Here is a 14,136-nt window from a genome sequence, read left to right as displayed (position 1 = left end):
AGGCCACCTAAGTGGCAGACCCTACCTGAAGGTCTCTAAGGACACATACATCCAAATATACCCCAATAAGCTTGCCATTGTTATGAGAGAGACCTACACACACTTGCGGGGCGGGGTCCTTCCTGCTCCTCCCCTTGAGGACCTTGTCGTGAGGATTATGGTCCAGTGGCAACTCACCTTTGGCAGTTATAGCTGGGCCTCTATGGTCTCTGTGGTTTCACCTCTGGATCAACCTGGTTCCTTCACCTCGTCCTCTCAACTTTCCATTCAACCACAGTTTACACCACGATTTGCCCAGTTGAGTGCCAAGATTTTCAGTGAGCTTTGCTTAAATGATGCCATGGACAGCTGTTGTCCTTTTGGCTGCCTGTCATGTTCCAAATGGCCCATCTTGATGGTGGCATGTGTCATTCATCTGGGGAAGATGTGGTTCTTAGCATAGGAAGTCAGAATTCTGAAGGTGGTCTTGGCAGGAGAGAAAACCCCTAATTTTCTTAAATATGCTCAGAAATGGGCATGTGACCCAGGCTCTGCCAACAAGACTTCTCCTTGGGAGATGTGGGTTCAGCATGAGGCACGGAAGGAAATGCGTGGGCTCAATGTGGCAGTTCCACTCAGCTGGTGCAAGAAGCAGTGGCTGCCAGGTGGAGCTCCTGGCACAGAGTGATGGCAGTGGCAGTGGCAGTCAAGTTCCTAGCTTGTAGTGGGTGGTGGTGACCACAACAACTTCGTTGTTTTTCTCGCCAGGCTAGTTCCTGAGTCTGGTTTTAGGCATTGTTCCTGGAAACAACCTTGGGCTACTTTCTTCGGCCCTCCCCACATCCCTGTGTCCTTTAATAAATCCCTATTCTGCTTAATCTAGCTAAGTGGGGACTGCCATTTGCAACTAAGAACTGTGATTGATACGGATGAGATCACGAAAATCTCATGGCTCTGGGATGGACAGGAGGTACACACTGGATTGAGCTCATGGAGCACGTGGACTCTGGTTAAACTCTCAGCTCTACCGTGTTGCAGGTGTGTGATCCTGGGCGAATTACCAAACCTCGCTGACCTACAGATTTCTGAGGTGTAAGCAGGAATAATAGGTTATTGTGAGGATTCAGTGAGATACATGTAAAGAATCCAGCTCAGTTACTGGTGCATGAATGAGCACTCCATTCTAAGTATTAAATTATATATGCTGTTGTGCTAATATAATAATAAATCGAAGTTCTTATTATTTTTGATTTGTTAGGAAAAAATGTTCCATAGATTTCTCTTGGGGGAGTATAGATTTCAAAGCTAGTCAATTTCCTAAAGTTCCTGAAACTGCTCTCTGTCATGCCTTCAGCTAGCAAGGGGCTCTAAATGAAAATGTAGAAGGAGCCAGTCAAGAAAGACCACATATTGTATGATTCCATTTATATGAAAAGTTCAGAATAGGCAAATCTATAGAGACAGAAGGTAGATTAGTGGTTGCCTGGGGCTGTAGAGTTTGGGAGGAAATGAGTAATGACCACCAATGGTTAACGGGTTTTCTTTGAGGGGGTGATAAGAATGTTCTAACCTTGATTGTGGCAATGGTTGCACAACTCTTTAAACATACTGAGAACCATTGAATTGTGCCCTTGAAATGAGTGAATTTTATGGTATGTGGAAAGACTGTTTTTTTTTTTTTTTAAAGATTTTATTTTTTTTCCTTTTTCTCCCCAAAGCCCCCCCGGTACATAGTTGTGTATTCTTCGTTGTGAGTTCTTCTAGTTGTGGCATGTGGGACACTGCCTCAGCGTGGTCTTATGAGCAGTGCCATGTCCGCACCGAGGATTCGAACTAATGAAACACTGGGCCGCCTGCAGCGCAGCGCGCGAACTTAACCACTCGGCCACGGGGCCAGCCCCGTGGAAAGACTGTTTTTAAGAAAAGAGAAAAGTAAAAGAAAATACAAAGTGGTTCTGAATTTGGCAGGTCGCTTGCTACTTTTTTTTTTTCCTGCTTTTTCTCTCCAAAGCCCCCCGGTACATAGTTGTATATTTCAGTTGTGGGTCCTTCTAGCTGTGGCATGTGGGATGCTGCCTCAGCGTGGCCTGATCAGTGGTGCCATGTCCATGCCCAGGATCCGTACCGGTGAAACCCTGGGCCTCTGAAGCGGAGCACATGAACTAAATCACTCCGCCACAGGGCCGGCCCCCCGCTGCTTTTCTATAAGCAAGAAATGTCTTCAGAAACATAACAAATAAGAGAACTGATTTAAATTGTGTTAAGCTTAAAAACAAGCACCAATGTTTTAAGAACTTAAGTTTAGATGCTTTTACATCCACAGCAAAAGCTGATTATTACTTACAAATTTCCTCCCCAAAACCCACAAAACTTTGTTAATATTTCCTGGTATTTGCTACTGTGTCTTTCTTACAACAAATAGTTACTCTTCCCAATTGAGTGGTGGCCTTACATAAACAACAACCCACAAAGTGGAGAAAAGCTAAGTAAAAGCAAATGCACATCTTGTAGAAATGACTGACAGAAAATGGTCTTTAATTACATATACAAAACTTTTAATTCTGAAACTCAGCAGGTGATCAAGCAGTAGTTAAGATGGCAATTCCTGTTACACATCATGTGGCCCACAGCCTCTCTTCTCTTTCTTCTCTCCAACACCCAAGAAAAAGTGTCTTGAGAAGCCATGACTCTGTGGCCTTCTGGAAACGAGTGTCAGGGAGCTGGCAGAGGGAAGAAGTGAGCCTTTGGGTCCCACTCTTCCAGACTTGAGTGTCTTTGGAAGATGCCTGGTGTAAATTTATCACTTACAATGCCTGCCTGTCCACAGCCCCACAGGGGCTAAGGACAGCAAATACATCAACTCGCTGATGAAGCGTTATATAGTACAACAAAGTAAGGTGTTTTTAATTTTGAAAATTCACATGTATACAGTAAAAAATTCTATCAATGCAAAAGGATAGGCAATGAGCAAATGGGTTCCCCTTTACCCCAGACACCCTCAGATCCAGACCTCTTGAGCCTACTCCCCAGATCTAATCACCAGGAACAATTTCTTGCATATTCCTATTAGTTTTCTATTGCTGCTGTAACAGATGACTACAAACTTAGTGGCTTAAACTGCACAAATTTATAATCTTACAGTTCTGGAGACCAGAAGTCTGAAGCAGATCTCACTTGGCTAAAATCAAGGTGCTAGGGGGCTTCCTTCCTTCTGGAGGCTGTAAGGACGAATCTGATCCTTGCCTTTTCCAGCTTCTAGAGGCTGCCCAAGTTCCTTGGCTTGTGGCCCCCTGTTCTATCTTTGAAGCCAGCCACAGCAGGTTGAGTCCTACTCATGTCACATCACTCTGACTCTCCTGCCTCCCTCTTCTACTTTTATTTATTTATTTTTTTTGGTGAGGAAGATTGTCCCTGAACTATCATCTGTGTCAGTCTTCTTCTGTTCTGTATGTGGGACACCACCACAGCATGTCTTGATGAGCAGTGTGTAGGTCCGTGCCTGGAATCTGAACCTAGAACCCCGGGCCACCAAAGTGGGGTGTGTGACCTCAACCACTATGCCACCAGGATGACTCCTCCCTCTTCCACTTTTAAGGACCCTTGTAATTACCTAAGGCCCACCCAGATTATCCAGCATAATCTCTCTATTTTGACGTAGATTGATTAGCACTCTTAATTCCATTTGTAACCTTAATTTCCTTTTGCTATGTAACAGCATATTCACAGATTCTGAGGTTTAGGACATATTTGGGGGGCCATTATCCTGCCACCACAATATCCTTCAAAAAATTTACACATATAAATTAAACACACACTGTCTCTCCATCTTTCTCTCAAAAACACACAAATGTGAATACACTATACATACTCTTATCTTTTTCTTCACCTGCCTATTAATATATCTTAAGATCTTTCCAAATCAACACATGTGGCTCTATCTCATTTGTTAAACCTGCCTGAGATTGTTGTATGCTGTCACGGAAATTAGAACTAGTCAATACTGAGCAAATGAAATAAACAGCAGTGCAAGGTTATGCAAAGAGAGAGCGCAAGGCGTAGAGAGGGCAAATGCAAGCTGAAGTTATCAGGAGTCAGGAATGAGATACGGCACAATAACAAGGCATAAGGTATGAGGTCCAGAGAAGGTACAGTAGCTCCTGCTTGTTGAACACCTTCCTTGAGTTAACTAATTTAATCTTCTGTCGACGAAAATAATCCATAACCAATCTATAAATGAAAATTTGGGTGAGTTTATTCTGAGCTGAAATCTGAGGATTATAACCTGGGAGAGTCTTTCCACAAAGGAACAGAGCACTCCAAAGAAGTGGGGGTATACAGGGTGGTTATATACCCTCAAAGAGGATGTTTCACATATGATTGAAATGTCCCTTTTACAATAGTCATGAGGCTGCTCTGTTGGCACAGCGATTGATGGAAACAGCAGATAGGTCTGCTGTCTCGGTGAACGCCTCGAGCTGGGTGGTCACAGATGAGCACTGCAATCAGTTCCCAGCCTAAGGAAAGATGCTTAATCTTTAAGGAGATGCCAACGTTGGGAGGGGGAGGGAAGTTGCACCTTTATCTCAAAATGTCTAAGCAGATATACAATGCATGCTCAATGGCCACAGTCAGGCCCTTTTGGAAAAAACAAAGTCAGGCCAAATTAGGTTTATACCAAATGGCTTCCTCATATACTCCAGTATATCCTATTGCTTGCCATTTCAATTTCTCACTTCGCAACTCCATGAAATAGGCACTATTCTTAACTCTTTTTGAGAAATGAACAAACTAAGGCACAGAGAGGTTAAGTAACAGCTAGAATGTGGCGGAGTTGGGCTATGGACCTAGGCTGTCTGTGGCTGGTCTGATTCCAGATCCCTGTTCTTACCCACACGCTACACCATGGTGTTGGCAGAGAGGAGACCGGAGCAGATCACTTTAGTGAGAGCCTCTGGAATGAAGATTCAAGAACTCCGTACACTGAGGTTCCTGCCGCTGCCTCAGATTCAGTGTGTTTTACAGTTGGACTATCACTTGTGTTCTTTATTTCCCTCAAGGTCCCTGCCTCCCTGATTGCCCCTGATACCATAAGTGAGAGGCAGTGTGATGCAGTGGAAGGGGCATGGGCTTTGGTGCTAGGGAGATTTGAATGGACCCAGGTTTTGCCACTCACTAGCTACGGGACCTTCCTGAGCTTCCGTTTTCTCATCTGTTAAATGAATATAATCAGACCTAACCTGCAGGATTGTTGTAATCCCCGGAGATGATGAACATTGAAATGCTGGGTGCAGGCTGGGGTCCTCAGTGCCAAATCAGTGGTTTTCAGCAGACACATTACTGCCCCCGCGAGGACGTTTTTGAAATTTGTGGAGGAATCTTCAGTCGACAAAAATAATTGGAGGGGCACTACTGGCAGAGCTTCTATTTAGCCCGTTTGGAGGAGTATGTTGTGCTGGCTGGCATCTGTTCTGATTGGTTGGTAAGTCTACGCAATCCTAGCTGTTAAATATTTCTAACATAACCCCTGACCACAGGCATTTAGGAGGTGGGGCGAGGGGTGCTGGGTGTTCCACAATGTGCACGGCAGTCAACCAAAAAGAGGAATTGTTCTATGTCCCACCCAACATTCAAATGTCCCACCAGACATTGATGTGGGTGAAAAATCTGCTACAATCAACTGGCCTAGAACAGAATCATATTGCATATAAACACAACATACTTTTTGCATGATTTTAAATATACTGTTTTTTTCTTTCACAAATGCAACTACCGTGAAAACTGTAATTCATTTTCTTGGGAATTTTACCAAGAGTTGTACCCCATTTCAGAAAAACATGACTGATGGCACATGGCGTATGGCATTTGAATTACCAGTACTACACGCCTACTGCAGTTTGCATTTGTAGTGTTTGGATGCAAATATGTAGCAGAGGAGACTGGAGATCCCCACAAATTTAGAACCAAATATTACTAAATGAGTGGATGTCATAGCCAGAGTCCAAGATGATCCCCAAAGATCCCCACTTTCTTTCTTCATTTTTGTGCAGTGCCCTCCCACATGGTATCAGAGTTGGTTTGTGTGACCAACAGAATATAGCAGAAGTGATGGCATGTCACTTCTGAGGCTGGCAGCTTCCTGCTTCCTCACTTTCTCCCAGATCACTCACTCTGGGTGAAGCCAGTTGCCACGTCTTGAGGCAGCCTTGTGGAAGGGCACATACGTCCAGGGACTGAGGCCTCCAGCCAACAGCCACATGAGTGAGCTCTGCTGGCAGGCTTCAGATGTCTGCAGCCCTGGCTGACAGTTTAAGCTCATGAGGAATCCTAAGCCAGAACAACTTAGCTGAGCGGCTCCCACATTCCTGACCCTTAGAAATTGTGTAAGATAATAAATAAATGTGTGATGTTTTAAGTTGCTAAGTTTTGGGCTAATTTGCTGTATAGCAATAGACAACTAATACAGTAGACATACATGAAACTCATTAATCTTGTTAATTTCACCAATAAGCCTTCTTTTAAAAACACTTCATATGTGCTTCCATTCTAGTATAATTAAAGCCAATCTATATTATAAAAACTACATGTCAAAATGATTTATTTATTTGGGGTCACCTATTGTGTTTCTGTCTTATCTTATACTGTCTCTAGAGGCCTTCTACTTAAATTCTCTTTGGCTTCTTGTACTCCCACATATACTACAGTATCTTTTTCTGACTCATCTTCTGTTCCTTGTTACCAATTGAAGAATTCATCTCCACAGCAGTCTTTTAAACACTCGTCTGAATATATCCTGGACATAGACTACTTGTGATCCTTCATCACCACCTTTTCCTGTATCACAATATAGATGATTATTTTAACACACACTTACAAAAAAGCCTGACTCATTTTGTGAGAGTATCATACTTCTCATTTTCTCCAAACGTATCTCTATTTCAAGCAAACCCTGGTAGCCTAGTGATTAAGCTTCAGCACTCTCACTGCTGTGGCAGCTGTGTGTTGCTGTGATGCTGAAAGCTCTGCCACCGGGGTTTCAAATACCAGCAGGGTCCACCCATGTGGACAGGTTTCAGCAGAGCTTCCAGACTAGGAAGAAGGACCTGGCCATCCACTTCCAAAACATTAGCCATGAAAACCCTATGAATAGCAGTGGAACATTATCTGATACAGCACCGGAAGGTGAGAGGATGGCACAAAAAGATTGGGCAGGGTTCCGCTCTGCTGTCCACGGGGTCAGCAAGAGTCAGAATCAACTCCGTGGTACTAACAACAGCAATCTCCATTTCAACTGAGATTATGTTCCCCTTTTTCAGTTCTAAAACTACATTTGTTTCTTTTCTTTTTTTTTTTACTACTCTAAAAAGCCATTTTGAGATTACTTTTTCTGTTACTTTGAACTGAAAGAAACCAACAGATAAATGTATCCAATGTCGTTCACTCTAGACTGCAGAAAGAAATGTTTCCTCTTCAGCCCGAATCAAATAATCTAAGCTTTGGTATCCTGTTTCCCATCTACAGACCAGTCTTTCCTCCAAATGATTGACACGGAATATCCATCCTTTCATGAGAGGGTCATTTCAGATCCAATGGAATGTGACCTTAGTCTCAAGACACCTTTATCCAAATTCAACAGTTCAACTGACTTACTCACACAAAGTCTTTTTGTTACACAACCCCATAAGTTTATGGAGGAAAACAATTTTTTTTGCAAGTACGCGACTACACAACATGCTTTAATCTTTCAGCTAGTTCCTGCAGTACACATTTGGTGTGTACTCTTAGAAGATGGGAAGTGAATGCTACTCCATTAGAGGAAGTTCAAGAAGCGGCCTTGAGAAAGAAAGAACAAACCAGAAACTGTGGGACCTAGTGTGAAGGACAGCCTGGATTATTCCTTTCTCTTAGTAGGCTTGAACCAACTGGACTGGATTCTCTCTGTCCAGTTCAGGTGAAGTAGGTCTTTAAGAAACTATCCTGGCCCCAACCTTAAAACGGTCCTGAGTCACGAAGACTTAGAATCTCAGAGAGCTCCTGCAAGATGGTTAGGTAACAGAAATTTAAGAAAACATGCTTAGGTTTACATGATAGAAAACCAACTGAATGCGGGCATGTGTGGAGTTTTTTTAAAGCTGATTTGCAATTTTACTAAAGACAGTATATTTGAAATGCTGACATTGAAATGTTGACATTAGCAACTTAATCCCAGTATCTTTCAAATGCACCTATTTTTGAAAGCACAGCTACATATCTGTTTGAGTCTCTTTGTGAAGTAGAGGTCTACAGAATGAGAGAGAAGCAAGCTGCACTCAGGTAAGTCCCCACTCACTTCTGGAAAAGCAACTCAAAGCACGTGCATCCTAATGGTAGGTCAACAGTAACATCTTCCTTCATACATGGAGGTAAGCATTTTCTTACTGATATTCATCTGTAAAAAGGCTTTAAAAAATCTCAGGGAGGGGCCGGCCCGGTGGCGCAGATGTTAAGTGCACATGTTCTGCTTCTCAGCAGCCTAGGGTTCACTGGTTTGGATCTAGGGTGCGGACATGCCAATGCTTGGCAAAAGCCAAGCTGTGGTAGATGTCCCATGTATAAAATAGAGGAAGATGGGCATGGATGTTAGCTCAGGGCCAGTCTTCCTCAGCAAAAAGAGGAAGGTTGGCAGTAGTTAGCTCAGGGCTAATCATCCTCCAAAAAAAAAAAAAAAAATCTCAGGGCAGGGCCGGCCCAGTGGTGTAGTGGTTAAGTTCAGTGTGCTCTGCTTCAGCAGCCTGGGGTTGTGGGTTTGGATCCCAGGTGCAGACCTACACCACTAATCAGCCATGCTGTGGCAGTGACCCACAAATAAAGTGGAGGAGGACTGGCACAGATGTTAGCTCAGGGATAATCTTCCTCAAGCAAAAAACCCCCCCAAAAATAGGGAATCTGAAAATACTTAATACTTTCAAAAGTGATGAGATTTAAGACTATGGTAGAAACTCCTTCTTGTCCCCCAATAGTCAGTCAGCCTTCCTCAGCACTGAAATTCCATTTTCCAGCCTTCCTTGTATTTAGTGTAGCTAAGTGACTAAGTTTTTTGCCGGCAGAAGGAAAGCAGAAATGCTATATGCAACTTTTGGAAAAGGTTCTTAAAGAGAAGGCGTATTCCCTTCTTTGTCTTTTCTTCTGCTGGTTGGAATGCAGGCATAATGGCTAGAGCTGCAGCAGCTCTCTTAGACCATGAGATAATATTGGGAATGGAACCTGATATCTTCGCAAAGCCCATATATTTGAAAGCATAAATAAATGTATGTGTCTCTCTTCACTGGAACAAGGAGGCTGGATCTGTCTCCATGAAGTGCCAGCCCAACTCCAGAATAACTCTGGACTTCTTCAACCTAAGAGAGAAATACCAATTTGTGCTTAAGCCCCTTGCAGTCAAGTCTAATCCTAATACAATAATCAAAACAGAAGCAAGTTTTAAAAACTTATTTTTAAAAAGTCAACCTTTGTAGGTCACCAATTTAACTAGTTTTAAGGTTGCACATATTTCAAAAGTAATTTATTCAGCAAATATTTATGGGGAGTACCTAGATCCTAGCACATGTATGAGGATGATGGATACTGTAACTACAAGTGTAATATTTGCCAATTTATAAGATATAAAACATAGAAAAATAGTATCCAAGACAATGAGAACTGAGGGAGAGTCGAAAAATAACAAAAAGTAAGGATTGTTCCTCTTACATGTATAAGACCCACAGGAATAACAGGAACGTAAGAGGATGGGATTTTGTGATAACTTGAGACACAAAACCTTTTATTTCATTATCCTTCAGGTAAAAAATTTTTAGATTCCCATTGATAACACCTGGACTTAACATAGTGCCTTTCCCCCAAGCAACTAAATGGCGCTTTATGTTCTTTGGGAAATTTAGACAGAGCTTCCAAAGGCTGTTGAAGTTATGCTGAAAATTCAAGATGCAGTGTCTTTAAAAGAGACAGTAGGCAGGGACCCGACTATAAGAAAGCCAAAAATCTGGGTGGATGGCAAGGAGAAGCATCAAGATAGAATTATAAGGCCAGTCGTATTGCGTTTGTAACCTCGGGTTACATACAGCACTAGGTGGTAGCCTTGAAAGAGTAACTTCACTTTCTGGGCCTCCATTCTGAGCGGCAGAGATTAGAAAGGGGCATCTCTGCAGCCCTTCAGCTCCTGCCAACCTTCCCCGAGCACGCGCCCTACCGTGGGCAGCTCACGGCCAACGCCGCCGAGCCTACAGGCAAAGAGAGTCCCCGCCCTCTGAGTCTTGGGATCCCCGCACGTGATCTCACGGAGGCTGCACTTGAAGTGCTCGGGCAGAACCGCAGCGGTGGGAGCCGGGCCGCGGCCGCCGCCCAGAGGACCCCAGGAGTCCACGCGGCCAAGAATCCTAAAGCGCCGAGAGAAGCCGGCAGGTCCCGGAGGCCCGCGGAGCGGCGGCGCATCGCCCCGCCCCTTAGCCCCCGCCCCGCCCCCGGCCGGCCACTTGCTGCGCGCCGATTGGTTGCCGCGGTGCGCACGGCGCCGCGCCCCGCCCCGCCGGCGCCCTCGCCTCACGCCTGCGGTCCGCGCCCGGCTCCCGCAGCTGAGGTGGAACCGAGGACGCCCGCCCGGCCGCGGCGCCGCCGCCTCGTCCTCTGCGCGTGCGCCTGGAGTCGGGGAAGCCGGTGAGTGCGGTCGGCGCTCTCGGGCTCGCGGGGGGTTCGCGCGCGTGGGGAGGCGCCCCCGGCCCGCCCGGCCCGGCCTTTCGGTGCGGAGGGGCCCTCGGGTCACCCGGCGGCCTGCGGGGCAGGGGCCTCCGCCTCCTCCTCCGGACCCGCCCGCGTCTTCGGGCAGACGGTGGCCGTGACGCGCGGCGACCCGCCCTTGGCGGGCAGGGACCTCGCGGTCGGACGGTTTCGCCGGGAGGTCTGGAAGGGGTTCCTCTCGGGTCCGCCCGCTTCCTGGGGCCACGGGCCGGGGAGAGACCGCGTACGGCCGCGCCGGGCGTCGGGGCGAGCCGGGGACGCCGCGCCCTCTGCACCGTCGCTGGGGGCGCGTCCGTGTCGTCGGACTTTTCCGACCCGGTCCTTACGAGCGAGGGACTGAGGTGGGGAGAGGAAATGGGAGAGGATCACCGTTCCTGGGGAATTACTCATCGGGCGTGGAGTGTCCCTTCAGTTGGGTGGCAGCAGAGTCGCCCCTGAAGTCGTGGTCGTGGTGCTGGGAAGACCGTTTTGATTTTGAAGCAAGATATTGGCTTCCGAGGTAATCGCTGGGAGGTGCTTAATCTGAAAGGTGAATATGTGACCTTTTTAAAGTCCAAGCAGTGATGAGATCGACTGTGCGCGCCCTCCCCGCTGCTGGTGCCGTGTGTGTGTGTTTGGGGGTGGTCAAGCCTCCGATTGTGTAATCAGCGTTATGCCTCTCAAAGACGTGGATGTCTCTTCTTGGAGTGTCCCACCCCTTTTCTCAAACTCTTCACCTGCCTGTACTGTAAGTCCCTTTTCTTGACAGTTCCCGAGCCTCTTTCTCCCAGGCTTGTCCCATTTCTTTTCCATCATCTTCAGTCACTTCTTATTTGTCTTCTCTTCTTTCAGACCTGCGTAGGTTTCAGACGTAGAACAAACGTTAAACGTTCTTACCGATAATAGTGTTGCAAGACTCTTCCTTCTTAAGGTGAAAAGAGTTACCTTGAATATTGATGTCTCAGGAAAAGCAGGTTTGATAAGAGCAGGGGGAGGAGATCGTTTTCGGAGACACGCCCTCTCTTTTCCGTCCTCCTCTGGCGACCAGCATTAGGCCACCTTAACTGGCCAGTCTTTTCTGAATTCACTTCTGGAGTCCAAGATAAAGAACTTATTTATTCGTATTTGCTCCTTTTAAGTGATTACAGTAATACATCAGATTGTAAATTTTTTTTTAATTTTACAGAAGAATATCAAGTAAAAAGTTGGAATTCCTTGTTTCTTCACTTTGCGTCTTCCACATCCCCAATTCCGCTCCCTGGGAGGAGATCATCCCATTATACTGTTGGGCAACTGACTTAGTGTAAGGACACCTTGCCGTTTCAGCATATGTGCATCGAGCTCATTTTTAAAATGCTGCATACTATGCCATTGTTTGGGTGTATTCTGATGTATTTTATGGGTCCCTTACTGATGGACATTGTGGTTGTTTCTGGGTTTTAGCCATTAACAGCCTTGTTGCATGAAAATCCTTTTGGCATTGGAGGATACGTTTCAGGTAGATAATTTAAACAGATCATTGTACTTCAGTATAATTTTAATGCTCTTTTCACCAGGGATCTTTTTGTGACTTAAAAGATTTTGTAATTTAAAGGCAGTAGCTAATTCTGTTTGATTTAAATGCATTTCGTAGAATCTTTGTGTCCTTTTATATTTAGAGACTGGATCAAGGAAATTTTGAGGACCAGGCTAAATAATGGCGAATTTATTCACCTTGTTACCACTTACTGGTGTTGACTTTAGGGTTATATTGACTCAGTTGATTGGCTTGGCAGGAATGAATAGAGAGGGCCTTCAGGAAGAGAAAATGTGAACAGACCATATTTTGTGTAATACCGTCTGGTGGTAATTCCCTTGAATAGTCAACAGTAACAAAAATTCTTGTTCTCTTTTTAAATGTTTCTTTACTGTGAAGTGTATCTCAGGCACAAAAAATGTGTGTATAAAGTACATATATATAATTTAAAGAATTCTTTTGCAGTGATCATCATTGTATGTACGACCACATTAAGAAACAAAATATTTGTCTTTCTTCCAGAGATAGGCTCTATTCTGATTTTTTTGGTTAATCTTTCTCTCTTTTAAAAGTAAGCTTTACATGTATGTATGTTTAGACATGTATACTTAAATGCACGCACACACACACACATCCTAAATGATATATTTAGTTTTGAATGAGTAGTGTTAAAAACACTTCCCATACAAATAGATACTGAGCATGTTTCTGAGTTTTATTTAGTTGTTACTGAGAGTGCCGCAAGGAGCTGGTTTGAAGAGGATTTAAGGAATAGATATTTTTGTGGTCTGTAGGGAAAGGAATGTCTCAATAAAATTGCTGAGTTAGATATAATTGGTTAATGTTCCACAGGGCAACAAAATCATAATACCTTTGGGATTAATCTTTTCTACCAGGCTAAAAAATCATAACACCTTATTAATTTCTGCACTTAAACTCGTATCTTACAGACTGTAAGCTATGTCTTTATTAACAGTGGATTTCTCATTAAATAAACTGTGATAACAAAGTTATTTTCCCCAGAGCACAGCTCAGGTCCAAAAAGGCTTATTAAAAAATGCCAGAGCTTTCAAGACTGGAGATTAAAATTTTGTTACATAATTCTAAGCACAAACCTGACTGTGTAAGGACAGGACAATATTGTCACTATTAGATGAAGCCTTTCAGGAAAAGATGAGCAGAACAGAGTGGCTTCCGCCTTCCTGACTCTTTGCAGGGGCCGTGTCTGAGGAGGTCAGTGGGCAGTGTCGTGGGCGAGTCTTGGGAAACAGGGTTCACCACCGTCAGGGCACCTGGAGGGCTCCAGTGTGACCAGGTCCTGGAAGGACAGCAGAAATGCAGTCAGAGGGACTGCGCCGCTTGGTGTTTTCTGCCTTTTAGCTCACCGTGGCCTGCCTGCAGTTATCAGGGTGAGTCAAAGCAGAAACCTTCTGTGAGGGAAGTGAGTGGCCTCTGCTGATGGCGGCTGCAGGACTTGGAAGGCGAGCAGGAACTGCATCAGCAGATGATCAAGATCAAGCCAAGCCCAGCTGAGTACAGATAGGAATGGATCTGGGCCAGGTTCACGGGGCATTCAGTCCTCAGGTTAAAAAGCTGGTTTAGCAGCTGGGACATGTCTGTCTCCAGTTACACTGCCTCAGTCTGGCCTGGTTATCCTCCTTGTCTCGGGCACAGCTGGATTCTCTTCAGTTCTGCTGTGTTGGATCTTTCTGGGATTCTCTTTTATTGATTTACTCTCTCTGGTGGCACTCATACCACAGAAGCTTATTGACAAGAAGAGTTACATTTTTTGGAGGCTTTGCCTGTCTGAATATGTTGTGATTCTGTCCTCATGCTCAACTGATATTTTGAGTGGTAATAGAATTTTAGTTGGAAATAATTTTCCTTCAGAATTT

The 14,136-nt window shown here is 44.8% G+C and overlaps 1 protein-coding gene across 4 annotated transcripts in view; it reads left to right on the top strand.

The window, feature by feature from the left end:
* The first annotated feature begins 10,538 nt into the window (after positions 1 to 10,538).
* The window catches only part of TMEM50B (transmembrane protein 50B), a 49,717-nt gene continuing 46,119 nt past the window's right edge, over positions 10,539 to 14,136 (top strand). For 2 of the 4 annotated variants that reach the window (XM_046648290.1, XM_046648288.1), the window contains exon 1: positions 10,539 to 10,665. The gene's annotated coding sequence lies outside the window, so the exon portion shown is untranslated. Of the gene's footprint in view, positions 10,666 to 11,132; positions 11,276 to 14,136 lie in introns of those variants that run through there. The other 2 variants (XM_046648289.1, XM_046648287.1) reach the window with 2 other exon arrangements.

Source organism: Equus quagga, chromosome 21 (genome assembly GCF_021613505.1).
Source record: "Equus quagga isolate Etosha38 chromosome 21, UCLA_HA_Equagga_1.0, whole genome shotgun sequence".
In the NCBI taxonomy this organism is placed as follows: domain Eukaryota; kingdom Metazoa; phylum Chordata; class Mammalia; order Perissodactyla; family Equidae; genus Equus; species Equus quagga.
This window is presented reverse-complemented; position numbering and strand designations above follow the sequence as displayed.